We start from the raw sequence: 21,708 nt of genomic DNA on the forward strand, positions 1-21,708 counted from the left end.
AAATATCTGCTAAAGCAGAAAGTGTATGTACATAGGTTTACTAAAGACTTAGTAAATTTATACAGACTGTCCATGATAACCCCAAACTGCAAATAACCTCAATGTCCATGAACAATAGAATGCGCAAATAAATCATGGTATCTTCATACAATGAAACACTATACAACAATAAGAATGAAAGAACTACAAGTACAGAAGAATCTCACAGAAGTAATTTTGAGTGAAAGAAGCCAGGTATAAGGGAATATCTGCTACATGATCCCTTCAAAAGAAGTTCAAAAACAGGCTGTACTGGGTTGAATAGTGTTCCCCCAAAATTCATGTCCACCCAGAACCTAGGGGTGCCGCTTTATTTGGAAATAGGCTTGTTCCGGTTTGCTAAAGCTGCCATTATGCAAAATCCCAGAAATAGATTGGTTTTTATAAAGGGGATTTATTAGGTTACAAATTTACCGTTATTTTAGCTTCTCTCTCTCAACTCCTATGTATCCTTGCTTGTTCTCCCAGGGTATTTCTCTCTAAGCATCTGGGAGTCTTCTTTTAGTTTCTTCAGGATGAACTCTGGGCTTCATCTCTTGGCTTAGCATCTCCAAACATCCTTCTGTTTGTGTCTCCAAGTGTCTGAATCTGTGTTGGCTCTTTGCTTCTCCCAGGGGCAAACTCTGGATTATATATCTTAGCTTCGCTTCAAATGTCTCTCAGCTTCTCTGACTGTCTACCCTCTGAGCTCTCTTAAAGGACTCCAGTGATCTAACTAAGACTGATCCGGAATGGGTAGAGTCACACCTCCATGGAAATAATCTAATCAAAAGGTCTCACCTACAGTTGGGGAGGGGGTCACATCTCCATGGAAACAACCTAATCGATAGGTTCCAACCTAATCAAAAGACCAATAAGTCTGCCCCTAAAAGATTGCATTAAAGAACATGGCTTTTGTGGGGGACATAATAGATTCAAACCAGCACAAGACTCTACAGAAGTCATCCAAGTTAAGATGAGGTTATCCTAGTTTAGGGTGGGCCCTAACCCCAGTATGCCGGGTGTTCTGATCAGAAGAGGGAAATTTGAACACAGACACAGAAGGAAAAAGGACCATGTGAAGATGGAGGCAGAGTTGGGACAACACGGCCAAAAGCCAAGCAATGCTTGGGGCTACCAGAATCTGGAAGAGGCCAGGAAGGATCCCCCCTGGAGCCTTCTTGGGTATGGCAGTGGTTACCGTGAGGGGCCGGGGTGCTGGAGTGCTAGTAATATTCTATTTCTTCATGTGGGTGATGGTTATACAGGGTTGTACTTGGTGAAACTTCATCCAACTGTGTACACTTATGATCTATGGCCTTTTCAGGAAGTACGCTCTCCTTCCAGTAAATGCTGGGGGAGAGAGAGGGAGGGGGAAAGACGGGAGAGAGATCCAAAGACTATGCAGTGGAAACAAGAGATTTGTCCAGAAGAATGTTTGGTTGTTTTTTTATTTTTTGCACTGACAGGGAAGACAGAAGACTGTCTTCTAGCTTTGTCAGGCTAGACAAGGCCTGAGAAGTCTAAACAACTCAAAGTGGAACAAGGTGTCCTGAATTCCTTTTCACCGGGCCACCTCTCCTCCTGCTTGGGTGCAGCCTGCTGGGGTGTGCTGGGAAGGTGTGTGACCAGTAGACACGGGGGAGCACCAGTGGGCACAAAGCATCGGGCTGGCGCTCGGCGTCCGTGGCGCCCACTCCCTCATGCCTTTTGGGCCTTGACCCCAGAGGCATCCTCCTTTGCTGGCACCCTATCTGAAATGCCTCCCCACCCCATTCCTGCAACATTTAATTTCCCTTTCCTTGCTTTGCTCTTATCTCTGTGTCACCTCTCAGCTAAGGGGCTCTATCTTTTACTTGCTTATCCCTTGGTGGAATGGCAGCCTCCCAGAGGGCATGGATTTGTGTTGGTCTTGTTCACTCTTGTCTCTCCACTGCCTGTGGAAAGGTAGGCTCTCACTAAATAGGCAATGAATGAAAGAATGAGTGAACTTGCTATGGTTGGCCCCTTTTATAGATGGGGAAATAGGCCCAGGGAAGGAGAGCAACTTGCTCAAGGTCGTCCAGCGAGCAGGCAGAGAGCCAGGTTTCAGACCCAGATCCATCTTAGCTTCTGTGTCGTACTGCCGCATAGACTCTGTCCATCCTAACATCCCACAAAGTTGGTATTTTCCCTTTGCACAGCTGAGGAAATTGAGGCTCAGAGTTAAGTAATTGCCCAAAAGCAGCACGGGAGCAGAGCTAACCTGCAGACCTCAATCTGCCTGGCTGTGAAGACACTGCCCTTTCCATTGCATCCCACTCCTTCCCTGGGAGCCTGAGGCCACGGCCTTACACCAGGTGAGCCTCCCCAGGCTGGCCTTTGACCTGCTTCCCTGCTGCAGGTGCCAGGACTGGATCCTGTGAGTCACCCATAAGCCAGTCCCTGCCCACTTGAACACTGGCTGCAATAACTCAGTGCTCTCCTTGTCCCGGCCCCCACCCCTCAGATCCTGAACTTGACCTCGTATTCATTCACACGACAAGTGCTTGGCACTGTGCCACGTGCTGGAGACACGTGTGAGCAAAACCAGAGTTCCTGCCCTTTACAGAGCATACAGTCAAACTGCACAAATAAAAGCCCAATTGCAAACTGATGCGTTTCTATGAAGGAAAAGGGCAGCCTGTGGTGAGGGGCTCTACCCAGGGATTTGACCTCACCTGGGGGGTCACGTGGAAAGTTTCATTTAGGATGTGCTATCTGAAGGACACTTGCCATTTTTTAAGCCAAGGGCTGGGGGGTGAAGGTGGAGGAAGAGGGTCCCAGGCAAAAAGGCAGGTAGGCAGTCCCCAGAACGGAGTACAGATTGTTTGAAGCCTTGTAGGGGACCAGTGTGCAGAAAGCACAATAGACATATTTGAGAGTTGTTTAGGAGGTAAAATGGGGGAGATTAAGTGGCTGGGGAGAGGGGATATTGTAACTATCTTCAAGTATTAGAAAGACTGTCATGATAAAGTTTCTTAACAGTCAAGGTCATCTGAAGATAGATGGCTGCTCTGGTCCTTAAAAAATTCCCAATTCCTAAAGAGACTCATTAAGCAGAGGCTGGAAAAACATTTGGTCCCAGTGCTATCAAGAGAACAGTGGATTAGACAACACTCTAGTTTGATTTTATGATTCAAAAAAAGGTTTGGTTTGTATTAATCTGGAGCCAAACCTTGGGAAATTTTCAAATTCCTTCTACCTTCACACCCCTGGTTCCTTCAGCTGTTCTCCATGTGACATCATTGGTCCTTTCATCATTGGCTGAGCAATGTGTCCACTGAACTAGCCTGTTTGCACGGTGAGGACTCTCTGCACACCCTCTCACCCTGCCGTGGGGAAGTGGCCCCCAAAAGACCCACATTCACTTCCTCCCCATTTAGCCTCACCCAAGGAAAAGGACTTCTTTCTCCTTCCAGCATCTGTCTGTCGATTCCAGGGAAGGGCTCTGGTTGGCACTGCTGAGATAACATGTCTCTTCCCATGCCAGTCTCTACAGCCAGGAGGATACAATAATGGACAAGGACTGTGTTTCCTAAAGAAGGGAGCAGTCGGCTGAGGAACAGCACCCCCAAGGTGGTCAGCCCTAAACCCCGAAACTCGTGAATATGTTACATGGCAAAGGGCCTTTGCAGAGGAGTTAAGGACCTTGGGATGGGCAGCTAGCGTGGGGTGTCCATCACAGGGCCCTTATGAGAGGGAGGGAGGAGGGCGGAGGCAGAGAGATGGGAACGTGATACTCTGCTGGCTGAGAAGTCGGAGGAAGGGGCCACGAGCTAAGGAGTGCAGGCGGCTTCTCAAAACTAGAAAAAGGAAACAGATTCTCCCCTTGAGCCTCCCCGTTCTACCAACGCCTTGATTTTAGGACTTCTGACTTCCAGAACTGTAAGATGTTAATTCGTGTTGTTTTAAGTCACTATGTTTGTGGTAATTTGTTGCAGCAGCAATAAGAAACGAATACACAGGGGGAGGGGAAAATAATCCTGGTTGGCAAACAGAAGCACGGTCCTGATGCTGAGTCACATCACCTGCTTTATCTTATATGAGTGGTTTTTGGACTCCTCCTCTACTCAGAGCATTTTTGAATCTTGGTTTGGCCATCCAATAAATTTACTATTTCTCCCAACTTCTTATTGTGCACTTTATGCAGTATCCTGAGATTCCTTAGTGAATGCTTTGTCCTGGATATCTGTTGGTTTTCCCTGCCTGCCCCAAATCTATTCCCAGTATTCTGGCAACAGTACCTGACCTTTTCTGGGGGGCACCACCCTTCCTAGCTCTCCACCCAGGGGGTATGGCTGGGGTTGACCCCTCACTCCTGCAAGGCTGCAGGACGCCACTCTGTAAAAAGAACCTGTCTGAGAAGGAAGTCAGCTTGGGGGAGCCAGATAAGATGGGGAGAAAGACCAAGTTCTGTCGACATCATTTGCACCCCTGGACCTACTGGGTGAACCTCAGAACTAACATTTCAGTTATGTGAGATAATATATTCTCTTTTTTTCAAAAGCCAGTTGTATTGCATTTCTATCATTTACAATGGAAAGAATCCTGAAAATTACATCTTCCAAGTCCAGACACACTACTTCTGCCACATTTTCTTAATCGACTAGTCTAAACATATCTCAGAAGGGGACTAACCTAGCATGACTTGGTCATTAGTGCTTCCTCTTCTGAGGGTTCACAAATATTTTTCATAAGTAATCTGTCCTGAATAGTTCCCATGCCCACTGTCAAGCTCACTGGCTGGTCTGTGGTTTTGCAGACTCACTTTCTTCCCCTTTTTGAAAATGGCCATGACATCTGCCTCTCTCCAACCTTCCATCAATATTAGAAGACTTTTCATTAAACAGAGAGAGGGGGTTCTGTATGAATCCTTCAAGGATTAATGGTATTTCCCTAAAACAGCATCTCACCCTGAACAAGCTCACGTTTTTTAAATTTTCTGAACAGCTGATATTGTGAAAGTCGGATTAGGGCTGCACAAGTCAGTGCATTGTGCTAGGCTGACTCACTGAACCAGGGGAAGGCTTCCTCCAGCCTTTGATATGATCATCCTCCATTCCCATAAATTTGTAAGACTGTACTCATATTTTGCGAGATACAAGGCAAGATACAACAGGACCAAGCGGCATGTCCACCTAACTGCAGCATCCACATAAAGGAACGGAGGCTACCTTGCACTCTTTCCCTTCTTGGGTTCACACCATGCTGAAAACACCCAGAGCTCCAGCTTCTCATTCCTGGCAGCCCTCCCAAGTCAGCCAAGCAGATCTGGGATGGACGACAAGCAGCTATGGTCCTGAAGGCCCATACCCCTGGGGAGCTGCAGCTCCCGGCTTTTTTCTTCATGCTGTTCCTTTAACCTTTTCTGAGCAAGTCCACAGTTCATTAGGTCATCTTCGCAGGGGCCAGCAGCTGTGGTCATGGCACAGAGTACCTGCTTTCTCATCAATCCATATGTCATCTTTTTATCCTAAGTGGCAGAACTCCATTCCTCCTGCTTAACTCCCAGGACTTAAGAGTTTTCTAATACTGACATTCAACCCTGTTTCAGACAGCACTGTATTTCTTGCAAAACAGAGCTGTATTATTTCACACAAGCAGCCACCAGAAGGAGACCTCCAGCTCTGCTGTGTGGCTGTGGAATGCCTTTGGAATATATCAGTGCCAGAGCAACACTCTGGAATCAGATTCTCTACTTTGATAGTCGCTAGAACCAAGTGTGACATAGCCAGAAACTCTTTTTTTGGGGGGGTGGGTGGTGTTAGTTTACAGTTCTATATTTCCTTTCTATAAAACTAAAATAGCTTCCGGGGCAGGCACTCCTATTTTGTACTTCTTAACGAAGAAACGGAATGACCCAAAAAGTTGAGTTTTTTCTACTTGGTGTAGACTGGGTCAGAATTTTTGGAGTAGTAGAGGTGGAATCTGTCAGTCTTTAAGACGCCTCTTTCTAAAAAGTAAATCGGCCTCAGATAGCCCTCCTGTACCACTGTATTCTTGCCGGTTCAAGTCACTTCACTGGAGCTCAGGTGCTGCAGGCAGGAAATGGCATCCTGGTCTTAAAGGTGGGAAACCAGGGCGTCTCCTCCCTGCCAGGGCTCTACGTCCCCAATCAGAGCACCCCCTTATTTGTTCGCACGAACACCCGCCGGCCGGCCCGCTTCTAAATAAGACAAGGATCCAGAAAAGCAGAGTCCGGGGCGTTCCTGACCACGATTCCCGGGGGCCCCTCCTCCCCGACCGTCTCAGAGCCTGCGCTCGGCCGGGCCGGGAGTCACACCGGCGGGGTGGGTGCAGGCCTGCGGCCGAGGGGCGACGACCGCGCGGACCCCCGGCGACCCCGGGGGCAGCGGAGACCCGAGAACAGCTCGCGGCCGCCAGCCGCCACGCCGGCCCGCCACGTGACCCGGACTCCGCCCGCGCGGGGCGTGGCGTGTCCCCCCCTCCCCCCTCCCGGGGCGCTTGCGCAGACGGGGCGAGGGGCGGGCACGAAGGGCTGAGTGACAGCGCGCTCGCGGGCGCCTGGGAAGGCCCCGGCTGCTGGCGGCCGGCGCAGTCGGCGCAGCTGCGGAGTCCCGACGGCGCCCGCTCGCTCCCGGTCCGCCCGCTGCGGTGAGAGGGGCCGGGGGCGGCCTCGGGGCTCCCCTGCCGGGGCTCGAGAGGGGAGGGCATGCCCCGGGAGTGACGGCGTGGGGAGCCGCGGGGGACCGGACCGGGGACCCCGGGAGGCGTGGGAGCGCGCGGGGTTCTCCAATGGGTGACAGATGGGGACGCCCTGGGGTGACGAGATGGAGAGGTCTCCGTGCGGTGGCGGGTGAGGGGGCTTTGCGGTAACGGGGTGGCGTCCGTGCGGGATGGAGGAAGGGTCCGTGGGGTGACAAGGATGTGGATCTTCGTGGAGTCAGGGGATGGAGGTCGGGGGGTCGGGGATCATCTGGGGTTTGGGTGGGAGACGAGGACTTAGGAAAAGGAAGGAAGGAGGCCGCAGGGTAGGAACCGGGCAGACGCTTGGTTGGGTGGGGGGGCGCCTGGAGAAGGTGTCCCCGTTGGCAGGTGTTGTTGCTAAGTGGCTTTGGGGCAGACCTGGTTTTGCAGTCTTGTGGGGGAAGAAGAAATCCCAGACCCCTGGAAGGGCGTCCTGGGAGGGGGTGCATGGGGCCCGCTGGGGAGAGACGTTTGTCAAGTTGTGCCTGTGTGTTTGGTTTTAAGTTTGCTTCCTGAATGCCCCTAGCGCTGACAGATGAGCAAGGTGTGCGGATAAGGGAAAAGGGTTGCCAGTATGGGGTCACGCCCGTCACCTCTGCCAGGTACCTTGCAGGGCTGGCTCTGCTCCTGACTGGTAAATAAGGAAAGAGGAGGTGTGCGGAGAAGACAGCCGCATAAATGCAGTTTTAAAGCCATTTAGGATAGCTGGCTCAGGGTGGACTGAACCAGTTTCCAGGTCTTTGAAAGGGCAGGATTTACTTTTCCTAGAGCTGGCTGTGTTTTTCTCCTGTCCTTGTACTGGGTTTGTGCTCCCCTAGGTTGTAGGTTATTGGATTTGGTTGAATGAAAAGGGGGACGAGGAAAAAGACTTGGCAGTGGACAGTTGCCATCTCCTCTTCCTCTAGTTAAGCGCTATGCATGGGTGCCAGGCTGCAGAATGAGCAGGAACTTGCCTCTGAGCTGGCTCAGGTGAGGTGCCCCTGACGTGGAGGCTGTCGCTGGGGTGAGTCAGTGTTAGAAGCATAGGCTGCCAGCTGTCAGGGCCATGCAGCAACCCAGGTGGTTGTAACCTGATGCTGATGTTTCAGATTCATTTGATTAGAGGCACCCGGTCCCTAAACTTAAAAGCAAGGCAGCCAAGATGCTTAACGCTGGATTGAGCAAAGGAAATAAAAAGGTTTGGATTGGATTGTGGCTATGGGTACTTCCAGAGTCTTCCCACAGTCCTCTTTGAAAGTGTGTGTTCCCCCATTGTTCCCGATCTCCCCTCCAGCTGTCACTCATTTTTATTTCTACTTTGTTCAGAAACAGGACTGCTTACGCATTTGAAGCCCAGGGCCATAGGCTATTGCGATCAGCTCACAATGATGCATTCAAGAAATGACTATGGCTCATGGCTCACACGGGCCTCCCAGGGATGGTCAGGTTATCTCTGGCTTCTCATATTTGCTTCTGGAATATATTTGATGGGTTTTTTGTTTGTTTGTTTGTTGCAGCTGTGTGCCTTTTTAGGGTATGTGTCAGTTCGTGTGAAGATGAGTTGACATTGTTTGAGAACATAACAACTAAAGGCAGTGAGAAGCCATTTGGTGGCATGAATAAGTAACACACCTTAAATCATTTGCTACAGAATTCCAGGGAGTCGAGAACATCCACAGATATGAGACGTGGTTTTCTTTTTAATGGCAATAACTTTAGTTCTTCAAAGGGAAGTTGTGTGGTAAACGTGAATGGCTCTGAGGGTGCTTCTTTTAGGACAGTCCCTAAAAGAGGTTTAGGACAGGGCGAGTCACATTACATGCCTCTCTTTCTGCTTCCTCCCCCAAAAGCAATAATCAGGTTAAAAGAAACATCAAAAACAGCTTTGAGAGATTAAAAAAACAAAAAGTCATAAAAAATGTCAATGGGCAGCCGCAAAGATAGACAAAGGGAGGAGGAAAATTGTATTGCCAGTAATAACCCCTCACCTCTATATGACAAAACCAAAATCTTATTTACTCTTCATAGTAAACATGCAGGTGATGGGTGGTGATATTATTCCCATATGACAGGTGCAGAAACAGGCTCAGCAAACTGCCCAAGGTCACTTAGCTACTGGGGGCAAAGCGAAGCCTTGAACCTTGGTGTCTGACACCAGATGGGTAGCACGTTGCCTCTCTGCAGACTGGGATGTGGGAAGGATCCAGGCTGAGTATATCACATCCAAGGGGCGCCTCTTTCCCAGCACCCCATTAGCAGAGCATCCTCTTCCGCCACCCCTTGCCCTGCTTACTAAGTCACCTTAGCTGGCTGGTGTAGCTGGGCCTTCCCCACTTCCCCCGACCCCAAGCTGAACATCGTCTGTGTCTACCCAGATTTGTTTATAAGTCCTTGAGAAATCTAGTAGGAAGTGCAATCAATTGCAAGGAATGTCTTTTGCTTGACTGCTCAGTGTTTCCAAATACTCGAGGTGTCTTCAGATGTGTGATGCAAGAGAACAAGGACAGGGCAGTTCTGGGGAAACTTGCTGTAGTTACTTTCCTTGTCCTCCACCCAGAAGAGAAATTTCATGGCTGTGAAACCTCAGGAGCTGACCTAGTAATTTTGTTTATTTTAACCATTCTTCTATATGCGTCATTGTTGGGTTATGTTGTCACTTTTTTTAAAAAACAGGGCACAGCTGTCCTCATTAGTGAAAAATAAACTTTAATTCTGTTTTCTAGGTCTAGGCATCACAAAAAGGACTGCAGGGAGGTTGTCTGAGACATTTCAGCAAATTGATGGTTCAAAACAATTAGAAGCCAAGATGGTCTTGGGACACATCAATGGAAGTTTAGGTCTGGAATGAGAAAGGTGATAGTTCCAGGCTGTCTCATTCTTAGAATATTGTATTCCTTTCTAGACATCATATTTAATGAAGTACATAAAAAAAATCAAGAATATTCATTGGAAACTTCTACAATGGTGAATGGATAAGAGCTGGTAAGACTGGAGCATCTTGGGAGCCATGGCTTTCCTCAGAAAGTTCAGGAATGTCACTTACTAAAGTTGTCCTAGAGAGGCCCAAGAGCCCAACAACCGAGGGGCTACAGTTAAAGTTAGAGAGACTTCAGTTTTGAGAACTTTATCATGCTAGAGTGATCTTTTAAAGAGTGTGAGCCAAATCATACCTCCCCAGTGGCTTCTCAGTACTCTTGGAATCAAACCCAAACTCCTTACCAGTAGGGTGGCTGGAAGGGAACTGACCTCACCTGTTTCTGCAGCTGCGTCCCTAATGCGCTCTCACTCGCAAGTCCAGCCTTCTTTCTGTTCCTTGAGCACACGTGGCTCTCTCGGCCCCAGGACCTTGGCGCTGCCTGGGCCTCCTGCAGATCTTCCCGTGGCCGTGACCGGCTCCCTAATATTGAGGTCACTGCCGCAGTGTCACATGCTGGGTGAGGCCTTCCCTGACAAGCTAAAGTAATGTTCCTTTTCCTCCTGGTCTCCAACCCACTCTATTGAATTACACGGTTTTGTTTTTTCATAACAAAATCTGACATTACCTTGTTTATTTGATAATGCTTTAGTTGTCTCCTCTCCCCCCACCCCATTTACCACTGTACCAACAATTGCCAGAACAGTGCCTGGCATTCAGTAGGCGCTCAATAAATATTCATGGAATGGATGATTTTTATGACAGATCTTTTCAGAGATGAGAGGGATTTCTGCCTTTTAAGGTACTAAATTAGACTAAAGATGGTCAAACAGGCTGGCTAGCTAGCTAGTGGGAAAGAGCTTAATGGCTTTTTAGAGGGAAAAGTTGGCATTTGGGGCTGTGGTGTCTTTAGGGATATTGACATGGATTGTCGGACTTTTTTTAAAGCACCTTGTCCTTACAACTTGCAAGGCAGGTGGCAGTTTACACGAGCATGATTTGCCCAGGGTGGTGTGGTAGTAAACAGCAGGACCCGATGGCCCTCCGTTGTCTCTGAGGGCTGCGCTTGCAGCATCCCCACCCCGTCCTGAGCCGGCACCAGCTGAGGAAGCGGACTTTCCCCAGCGTCCTTGGTGGGAAGTTAGTTTCACTGGTGTTGGGCGGTGCAGCTGAACGGGGTGCTCCAGGGTTAGACTTTGCACATCGACTGTGATGGGGACAGATCACTTTGGGAGAAGTTGTGCTTCCCCTCGATGAGCTTGTCCAGTGAGTCTGAAAGGGTCCTTACGAAGGTTTTTAAGAGTTCTGGGTTTCGGTGTCTCAGATTTCGACCCTGATGAAGTATTGCTGATGTTCCAAGAGTGAGCCACCCAGGGGTTCATAGAGCAACTTGCCTTATCTGGGGGGCATACGGGGGGGATCGGGGGTGAGAGCAGGGGAGGCCACCAGCAAAATTATCTGAAGTGACTGTACTCCTGTGCCTTTGGATACCTTCTTATTTCTGTCTCTGCCTCGCAATATCCCAATATCCTCCCCTCCCCTGTTTTATTGTATAGTATTGTATCATATCATATTGTATTGTATTGTATTGTATTTTATTACCCTTTGACTAGGTGATACATGCAGATAGTACAAAATTCAAAAGATATGATATGATGTCCAGTGAAAGTTTCTCTCCCTGTCTTTGCTGTCCCCTCCCCCAGCTTTCTGGTTCCCCTCTCTGGTGGTCCCTTTATTGCCATTTTTCCATGTCCCCTTCCAGAAGGCCAGTGTCCTCCTAGTGACCCTGAGGTCCAGCAGCCCCCCACCATGCTCCACAGCCGTGCTTGCCGCCCCTTCGGGTTCTTCCTTCCTCCCGCCTTCAGCACCCCTTTCCGTTGTGACCTCATAGGTTGATGTGTTTCCCGCCTGTCGAGAGCTGATAACACGATCCCTGCCAAGGGACGTTCTATTTAGAAGAAAGGTGCTTAGAAGAAATGAATCTGATGCTACAGTTGGAGGCTTAGAGGCAAGGTGGGGGCGGTGTTTCAGAGTCAAGTTCCTTAAAAGTGATGGGGTGGGCTTGACCCCGAGACGGCGGCCAGTATAGAGTAGTCCCAGGAGCAAACGGTGGGAGGGGCGGTTTATTTTATTTTTCTAGATGCACAACTGTTGTGATGTTCCAGCTCTTGTTTTTTGAGGGCTTCCTCGATGCCATGCCCAGCACTGGGCTGAGTGCTCTGGGGATTGTCCCTTTAACCCTCGCAGAGTCCCCAGCAGGGGCCACCAGAGCCTTCCCATTTCACAGGTGAGAGCACGGAGGCCTGCAAGGGCAGGGCTGGTGGCAGGTCCCGGTAGTTGCCCCTGGGCCTGGGTCCTCTTTCCACCACGTTGCTGCCTGCCCTGCTGGGTCTGTCGTCCTTGAGACCCTCTGTCCAGGTGCACCAGAGGCACACGCTAGTGAGCGGGACGGTGGCTTATTGCCTGCCCCATGCCTGAATTCCACCTGCAGGTGTACATGACCTGTCCTGCCACCCACCTGTCCACGTCGCTGTCCTCTCTCTCGTGTCCTCTCCGCCTCTCTGATGTCAGCCTGATGCTCAAAGCCCAATCAGGACCCCTGTACCCCGAGCCCCCAGGCAGTGGCGAGCCCCCTCTCCCTCCCACCCCGCCAGCATGCTGGCTCTGCTCAGTGTACTATGGAGGCGGGGGTGGGTGGGGGGTTCTCACCTCTCCGTCTTCTGGACGAGATCAGGAGAAACTCCTGGGAGCCTGAGTCTTGTCTTAATCGTTCTTGCATTCTCCATAGGCCTAGCTTTGTACTCAGTAGGTGATTAATAGATGCGTGAGGGTTACAGGCAGCTGATGATTTGGAAGGAGCCCGGGTCTCCCAGCCTGACTTTGCCACTGCCTTGTTTCGTGACGCAGGCAAGACCCTCAGCTCTTCCTGGGCTTGAGTTTCCTAAACAGCAAAGGCCGGGCTCGGCCAGACCTGCCCCCAGCTTCGGCCTCTCCCAGGCTCTGCTTAGAGTTTTACATAGCTCTGTCTTTCCTACTCTCTCTCTCTCTCTTTTTCCTTTTCCCTCTTTTCCTTCCCTCCATCCTACCTTCCCCCTCCCTCCCTCCCTCCTTCTCTCTTTCTGTCTTTCAACAGCTTTACTGAGGTATGTTGTACAGAAGTCATCTGTTTCAAGTGGACAATTCAGTGGTTGTTAGTAACCTTACTGAGTGGTGCAGCCATCACCATCTCTAGTTTTATAACATTTTCGTCACCCCTAATGAGCACCCCGCCCCCAGCCCCTGGCAGTCATGGATCCACTTTCTGTCTCGAGATTTGCATGCTCTGGACATTTCATAGAAATGGAATCATTCAATATGTGGTCTTTTGTGAGTGGCTTCTTTCGCTTAAATAACGAGTCGAGGTGCGCCCCTGTTGTAGAACGCCTCAGTGCTGCCTTCCTTTTTATTGTCGATGTTTTCGGTGCCTCTGGCCACAGGCTCCTCTGTCCGTCAGCCTCTGGAAAGGTGCCTGTGGGCAGCCAGCTCTCGAGAGCGCTCTGGGCACCCTCCTGCCACCTCCCGTTCCGGCTCTCCTGCAGGGTGCACCTCCTGCCACCTCCCGTTCCGGCTCTCCTGCAGGGTGCCAGTGTGCCTTGTCCTGCGTCCCCAGGCTCCTCTTATCTGGGGCAGTTTCCCCCCACCCCCCCACTTCAGGTACCCAGCGTGGTGGTCCTTGTGCCAAACAGGGTCTTCTCAGCTCTGAAAAGGAAAAGCGATCCGAAGTTCCCATATCTGGGGAGGTCCATGTTGCACAATACAGGAGGAGTTTCCTGGGCTCACTCGGAACCTGTTCTCCTGCCTCTAAAAGTCGGAAATGAACGGCTGGGGTGCACTCTTCCAGAGGAATTATTTTCCAACAAATTGCTGAGAGAGATGGTAACTTTGGGAGGAAAAAGAAAGAAAGAAAAGAGGAGACTAATCTTTCACTTAAGTACCAAATGCACAGAGGATAAACGCCCCTGGTCTGATTGCGTTCCCAGTGCCATCCCGGCCTAAAACCAGCTGCAGCCTGAGATGCCCTGCTAGCCTCCATGCCACAGCCAGGCGTGACTCAGAGCAAGCGACTCAACAGTGCAAAAAGGAGCGATGAGCTGGGAGAAAATGAGGGTCTAGAAATAGCAAAGCAAATGGCAAGTGGAAAATGCCACAGTAAATGAGTTTAGCTGACTGCTGATAAGCTGACATCGTAGACTCGGGGGGCTTGGGGTGAACCTAGGGAGCTAAGATGCAAAATGGGGCCCAGCAGCAAAAAGGAAAGCCTCGTGGAGTAAAAGGAAACCAAATTTTGAGTGAATGGTAAATGACGTAAAAGAATTAAATGCGATCAAAATTATATTAAACCTAAGAACCACCTCCAAAGTTATTTTTAGATTAATTTGAGTGGTAGACAGGGAATAGGAAGCCAGTTAATAAAGCAAAGCTAGTTTAATTCTCTCTCTACTCTTTGAGGAGGCAGATTAAGGGAGAGGTCTTTTAAGCAGCAAGATCACTCTTAGAATCCCGAGGCTCAATTTGGATAATTAAAAAAATATCTCACTGATCTGCTGTTGTGGGGGAAGGAGGTATTGCACATAATCAAAATTTTAATGCAGGTGGAATTAACGACTCATTTTATCCCATGGGAAAGAAAAGCATCTCTGACTTAACTTCCTACTCTCTTCCCAAAGCTGAGGGGGTCCCCCAAGGTTCAGCCCCCCGCCCGGGGTCCTGCTTCTTGCTTACTTGCATGCCAGTCCCTTCTCTGCACTGCAGCCAGAGTGCAGCATCTTTTCAAAACCCAGATCCAATGATGTCATGCCTCTGACTCAGAACTTCCAGGACTGTCCCCTTTCTCTCAGGATGAGACCCCCACTCCTTGACCTGTGCACCCTGGCCAGCCCTCCCAACCTGGGTTCCTTCTGTTTTGCCCCTTTGCACCCCAACCTCGCTATTCCTTAACCAGGTGGGGTCCCTCCCACTGCAGAGCCATTGTCCTTGCTGTTTCCCTGGCCTGGGATCCCCATCCCCCAGACCCTAGGCTGGCTGAGAGACTGGCTCTAAGAGGTGGCAGGTTGGGGAGCGCCCACCGCCTTCTGGTCGCTCCAGCCCAGCACGGTCAGTAGAAATATAATATGGGCCACACGTGGGATTGTCAGCTCTCCAGTAACCGCATTAAACAAGCAAAGTAAGCAGGTGGAACTAATTTTGGTAATATATTTTATTTAACCCAGTATATCTAGAATATTTCATTTTCACATGTGATCAATATAAAAAATTATTAATGAGATGTTTTACATTCTCTTTTTGTGCTAAGTGTGAAATCTGGTGTGGTCCACACATCTCAGTTCAGATGAGCTGTGTTTCATGGGCCGCATAGCCACCGGTGATGACAAGCGGCTTCTGTATTGGACGGTCTAATCCAATTTATACTTTTATTTTATTCAAAGCACTAAAAGCTAAAAGGATTTGTTTACCTCTTTGTTCTCCAAGTACAACGTAAGCTTTCCTTTTGTTTGTCTTGTTCACCTGGGACAGTGTCCAGCATCGTGCATTTGCTCGATTGTATTTGTTAAATGAATGAACAAATGATCAAAAAAATGGAACACTCAACTGTCCTCTTACTGTCTAGAGGCAACCAGGTAGACAGTGCCATTCAGAGCCTGTTTTAATAGCAGCATTTAGTGCTGGGTTCCTTGTAACCAAAAATATTAAGTGTTTTATATAGGGACTTATATATTATTGAGGACCATTATGGTAACTCTTTATTAGATTTATTTTTTAGGGGACAGTGACACTCATGATACAATAGGAAGCAATTAAAATGATTGAGATTCTTTGAAATTGTTTGGGATTAAAATAGACCAGAGATTTTCAACTGGGAGTGATTTTGCCCCCCCCCTCCTTGCCCCGAGGGACTTCTGGCAACATCTGGAATATTTTTGGTTGGCACGGGTAGGAGTGTTCTAGCATCCAGGGGTGCAGGCCATGCAGGGTAGCAGCCAGGGGTGCTGCTGAGCTCTTGGGGTGCACGGGACAGCCCCGCATGAAGAACAGCTTCGCCCCAAATGTCCGTTTGCTGCGGTGGAGCCCCCAGCTGGAGGCTGTTGACATCTCAGCCTTGCCTGTGCTGACGGAGGAAGGTTATCGGTCCCCGGAAACTTGGCAGAGCCTGTGCAGGCCTCGTCTTCCCGTGCCCATCTTGCCTTCACGCTCCCCCAGTTTAAACCCCTGCCCCAGACCTGCTTCCCCTCCACGGTGGGCAGGCTGGACAGCAGCTGCCTGCAGCGTAAGCCTTTGAGATGAAAGAGAACTGGCTCCACTTTTAAACCCCAAATTAGAATTCTGCAGGGAAGCCATCGAGAGAAGCCTCTGTCTTGAGCTGGTGAATTGAGACACTTAACGCAGCCCCTCAGAGACGATTTAGATTCCTCTGAAGGAAAGCCGCGGAAGGAGCGCAGTGGAAGGAGCCCATTTCTTTCCACTTACGTACCAGCAAACACGGGCTGAGTCCCACCATTTCTGTTTTTTTTAAAAGACACATATTCGCACTCCAAAGCAGGATTAGAATGCAGAATCATGTTTATGTTTTAGTTCTTGCTGTTTCTTAAGACCAAAAAACATAAGGGCATACGGCTCCCGTGTTAATGTGGGCAGAAAAATGTTTCTGTTGTAAGGTTTTGGGAGAAGGAATGCTTTCAAATGTAAACCGAAGTTGTGCTCAACTTGACAATACTTTTTATCCTGGTCAGCTCTCTAAGTCTGAATTAGCTGTTTGGGGGGCTGTCGGACCACCTCCCGCCTGTCTCTTGGCACCGGGTTCTCCGCGTGGGTGATGTTCCTTCCCTGTCTGACCAGCAGGCTCCTTCCAGTGTGACCCGAAGAGTGGAACCTTTTACACTGTCCTCTGGCAGAACGGAGCAGTCTAACTTCTGTGCCCCTGTCGGCACCTCCGTCCTGGAATCAGGGTGCTGGTCATTCCGTCTGTCCTTCCTGTCTGTTCTTCTCGCCTAGCTCGTCCCTGTAACCGAGGGGCCATCTCCAGCTCATCTTTGAATCCCAGGACTTATCACGGGTCCTGCCACACGATAGGGACCTAATAAATGCTGGTCAGACGAACAGCCCGAACCCTACAAAACAGCCCCATTTATTCTTCCGAGCCATTACAGCCTCCATCAGTGAAGAAAGAAACAGCACTGAAACAGCAGCTGTGCTCCTCAGCCAAGTGGAGGTAAAACTCCAGGACTTGGCACCGGGCACATCCAGGGGAGAGAGCGGGCTTGCATTTTCCCAGCTCTCCCTTCTGCCCAGGTGGTGCCTCGCACGCAGAAAGCGTGGGTTCTAGACGCAGCCCCGCATGAAAGTGCCACGTGGCTCCCTGACGTGACTCCACCTGTGCGTCACCATCTGGGTCTCCGCTTCCTCCTCTGGGAAGCCTGTCTCTAGGAGTCAGGACTCCCCTCCCTGCCGCTTTCTGATCTGTCTGCCAACCCCCCACTCCTCTCGCTAGAAGTCCAATGTCTCATCTATCCCTAAAGCCTTGGGATTTTATTTGAGTGAAGCAGAAAGTATCAAATGATTTCATACATAGCTGCTTTTTTGTTCCATTTTCAGAGTTTTATTTAACCCACGTCCAAAATATTATTTCAACATGTAATCAATGTAAAAAAAATTTAGTGAGGTATTTTACATTCTTTTTTCATACAAAGTCTTTGAAATCCAGTGTGTATCTCATGCCCCGAGCACATCTCGGTTCAGACCAGCCACATGGCAGGTGTTTAATGCCACGTGTGGCTGGTGGCTGCCGTACTGGACGGCGCGGGCCTATCCTCCCAGACTCTCCAAAGGGCGCCGGCCCCAGCCCCTGGTCCCCGGGTCAGTAGTTTCTCAGCTGGCGCTCCAGTGCATGGCAGCCTCCATGTGGGAAGGCCTGTCTCCGGGCCTCAGAATTGGCCCAGCACAAAAAAGACAAAGTGTCACTGCTCCCTTAGTGTGTGCTGGGCCCGGAGTTGGGACTGGGGCCTCCTCGGAGCAGCCTGCAGGGGTTATGGCGGTTCAGCGTCATCTGGTTCCCCCCACGCCCACTCCTTTGCAAGCATCTCCTTTATTATTTCAGTCTTATTATTTTTTTAATCATTCAGTTTCTTCTTTTAGGCACTGAGCAACCTCTATGAAGACCCAGCATTTCTGGGTGAAAAGAGCTAAGTCCTCCCTGTTGGCCAATCTCTGCCGAGCTGGGAATTAGGAAACTGCCGGTGCTCTGGGTGGAATGTGAAAGTGCCTGGTCAGGTGTTACCCGTGTCACCTCTGAAAGGGAGGACCTAGAGATTGTGGCTTTTCCCGTAGCTGATGGTGGAGGGAGTCTCAGTCCTGCCAGTCTACTACAGCTGTTTGGGTGGCTTTGTCCACACCCCCAAATCAGCACCCAGCCGCCCATAGCATTCGAGCAAGGCTGTGGAGTCAGACTCGGCCTGGTTAGCTGCGTGCTTCCGTTTAGCTGGATGGCCGCAGACACGCTGCCTCACCTCTCTGAGCCTTGCAGTTTCTCCGTGGGTGTAATAAGAGCATCTACCTCCTGTGTTACCAGAGAAGGAACTCAGAAGACCACGCGCTAGCTTAGTGCCTGGTCTTTACTGAGTATACCATGAATGTCAGCTATAATTATTATTTAATTATTATGAAGTACTAAATCCTGCTAATAGTTAGCATTTATGGAAAAGAACAGCCCAAACTGCTTGGCTTTCTCAGCCTCTCTCATTTACTGAAGCAGGTAACTTGGCCTTGGGGTAGAGCATTTAATAAAAAGACTCTCAGCAGCAGCACTCAGAGATGTAGCCCAGTGTTTCCTGAGATTGAGAGAGAGCTACGAGTAGTGGCTTTTTTTTTTTTTTTTCTTTTTGAGATGCCTGAAAATGCCATCCTTCTATGCAAATGTGAACTTGTAAAGGGAGAAAATTTTTAGGATAATGTGACTATATATGAGGGCATAATCATCTTTGGCCTATTTAAAAAGGAGACCTCGTTTGACGTCTCCGATCTCCACGGTGTCGCCGAGGCCTGTGGTTAGAGCATCTGCCTTCCTCTCTCTGATCCTTGGAAGAACCTGGAGGCACAGTCTGACTAGAGGCGTCTGTGAGATGGTGCTGTCCTCTGCGCCAGGTTTTAGGGGGGTTTGGGCCCAAAAAGAAGCATCTGGACTAGAATTTTGGAAGATATTTACATATCCTCAAATAAAGAAGGCAGCGGTGGGGAAACTGAAATGATTTCAAGAAACAAATGAAACGAGCCCTCGAAGTAGCTGGGAGTGGGAAGCGGGAACTTCTGCTGTGGCTGCTGTCATGGCAGAGGAGCCAGAAGCAAGGGCCCTTTGGTTTTCCGAACCTTGTCGGTGACTGCCTCCAGGAGGCCCAGGTGGAGGTTGGTGTCAGACTGTGACATGTGGGGGACGGGAGGAGCGAGGTTCTGTCCCTCCCCACATCCACTGCCTCCACAGACGTAGGCTGCCCTGCCTGACTCGGGCAATTTTTTATCCTTTTCCCTGGTCTGATCGTTCCCTGCTCCAGTGAGGTGGTATTTAATTGTTCGAAATGCTTTACAAGGACCTTTGTGGCTTTCTCACGTTTGCCCATTTTGGTTTCATAAAACCACGGTGATCAGAACCAAGGACGTGGCTGTTACATTAAGTTCTTTGTGACCTGGCTCCTTTGTCCCCGTCAGTGGTAAAAGACACTGGATCCACACGTGGGTCTGTAAGGAAGGTGAGGCGATCGGTCACAGTTCCAGGCGGCTCAGCCATCAGACCCCTCCGTCCAGGCCCCTGGGCACGAAAGCTCGGGCTGTTTTTACTCTTTTTGTGAGAAGAGCAAGATCCCTACTTTCCCAGCTGTGGAAACAGTCTTTCTCCTTCCACCACTGAGAGGTAGTGCTTCTCTTTAAGAAGAAAGCCCCTAACACTGTCAGCCGTCTGTGACAGTGTGATGCGTTTCTGGACATTCCTGTGGTGTGAGAGAGTGGATGGAGGGTGAGGGGCTGCTGGGCGTCCCTCCTCCCAGCGCATGGGGGCTGGACTGTGGCCCGGGGGGCACTGCTCTTCCTTGGGGCGGGGGAGCCCCTCTGTTGGATACTGAGGCAGGGCCCAGGGTCCTTGCTTTGAGAGTGTAACGCAGGGAGCTCCTGAACTGGGTTCCACGTCTAAGACTCCACAGTCCTAACCCGTCATAGGCCCGATATGGGGACGGGATCCTGGGCTCTGGTGCCCTCTGCCACCCGGCCTTGGTGGCCGCGAGGATGTGGGCCACCTTCCCAGGCTGGGGTCAGCTCACAGGTGCTCACCAGCTCCTTTGAGTAACCCGCTTTGATCCACACGGCCAGCTTGGACTTCCTGCATTTTCCTGGTCTCCTGGCTGTGCTCCCAACAGGCGAGGTGGATAAAGGCAGCTGATAAGGTGCATCATGAATGGCCCTCGCCTAGGATGTGGGGCACAGGGAAAATGCTGGCAGGCAGCAGGTAGTTTTACCACATCCCTCGGAGGAGAGCCAGGATGCTGGGTTTCCTGTGGCTGCATTCCAGCCTCCCGGATGGAGCTGGTGGCTTTTTGACTTTCCCTTAGTTACTTTGGCCTGTGGCTGAGACTCAGTAGGAGGCATTTCTGTGAGTTTTTTTAAAACACTTCCTTGACCCAGTACTTTCTGCCTACACAGTGCCTTCCTCCATGAAGACAAAGGACGAGAAATCACAGAAAATTAGGGCCCTCTGTGTTGTAAGCTTCCCCTATTCTCCCACTTACACATAATCTGATCCACAACTCCACCTAAGAAGTGGAGAGCACGGCCCAGTGGAGGCTTTCCACCCTGCCTGAGCCGTTTCTGATCCTCCGTCTGCTGGATCGTTGGTTGCATTTGATTCTCCTCATGTGCAAGAGAAATAATTCCCTTCCCAAGGGGGGAGTCACTGTTGGCGAGGACGGGGCAGGAGGGGGTGTCCCCTCTGCAGGCAGTGACCAAGATCAAGGTGGCTGGTTTCGTTCCATCCTCTCGAGGGATCCAGGTTCACACCCGCTTGGCAGGAAGTGTGCAGCTCCAGGTGCCCCGGTGGCACGGGAAGACCGAGAGCCGCAAAGCCAGGAATCGGTGCCCACAGGCCGGCTGGTGTGACAGAGGCCACCCCGGAGCTGAGGCGTGGGCTCCTCTGGGCATTCCGCAACATTTTTTTAAGGAAAGAAAATTGCATTCATGTAGTGTGTGTACATAGTTTTTAATTAATGCAGTAAAATTGACTTTTCTTTGGGGGACAGTTCTATGAATTTTAAAACATGTAGATTCGCCACCACAATAAACCAGGAAACAGAACATTCCCGTCATTCCCAAACCACCTTTGGGCTTTCCCTTTGGAGTCTAACCTCCCCTGCCCTGGGGTCTGCTCATCTCCGTCTTTTGGAGAATGTCATATAAATGGAATTGTACTGTGTGTAGCCTTTTGAGAACAGGTTCTTTCATTCGGCATAACGTGTTTGAGAGTCATCCGAGGTGTTGTGTGCAGTGACATTTTATTGCTGAGTGGTCTTCCGTGATGTGGATGTAGCACATTTTTTTTTGTCCATCTACTTCATGAAGGATATTTTGAGTTGTTTCCAGTTTTGAGTGATTGTGGATAGAGTTGTTATAAATGATTGTGTCCAGATTTTTGTGTGAATTTTTATTTCTTTTGCGTACATACCTAGAAGTAGAATTTCTGGTTGTATGGTAAGTGTAGTTTTAACTTTATATGAATCCACCCAAATCACCCATGCAGAGAATTCTAAATAATTTGTATAGATACTCTGCCCTCAAGGAGGCGGAGCATAACCTCCCTTCCTTAAGTGGGGGCTGCACGTGGTGACTTCCTTCTAAACAGTCCCGGATGGAAAGGGAGATAAAAAATAGTAACTTCCCAGTGGAGAAACCTGACAAAGATGACCTCAGCCTGTAGATTGTGTGTGTGTTTAAAGATTCCTTAGGGTTTTCTGCATGGACAGTTATGTCATCCGTGAATAGGGACAGTTTTATTTTGTCCT

At 49.8% G+C, this 21,708-nt stretch overlaps 1 protein-coding gene across 4 annotated transcripts in view; it reads left to right on the forward strand.

Moving 5' to 3' along the window:
• The first annotated feature begins 6,521 nt into the window (after positions 1-6,521).
• KIAA0513 (KIAA0513 ortholog) overlaps positions 6,522-21,708 on the forward strand; it is a 61,913-nt gene continuing 46,726 nt past the window's right edge. For 3 of the 4 annotated variants that reach the window (XM_037815698.1, XM_037815700.1, XM_037815701.1), the window contains exon 1: positions 6,537-6,654. The gene's annotated coding sequence lies outside the window, so the exon portion shown is untranslated. Of the gene's footprint in view, positions 6,655-21,708 lie in introns of all 4 variants that reach the window. The other variant, XM_037815699.1, reaches the window with a different exon arrangement.

Source organism: Choloepus didactylus, chromosome 22 (genome assembly GCF_015220235.1).
Source record: "Choloepus didactylus isolate mChoDid1 chromosome 22, mChoDid1.pri, whole genome shotgun sequence".
NCBI lineage: Eukaryota > Metazoa > Chordata > Mammalia > Pilosa > Megalonychidae > Choloepus > Choloepus didactylus.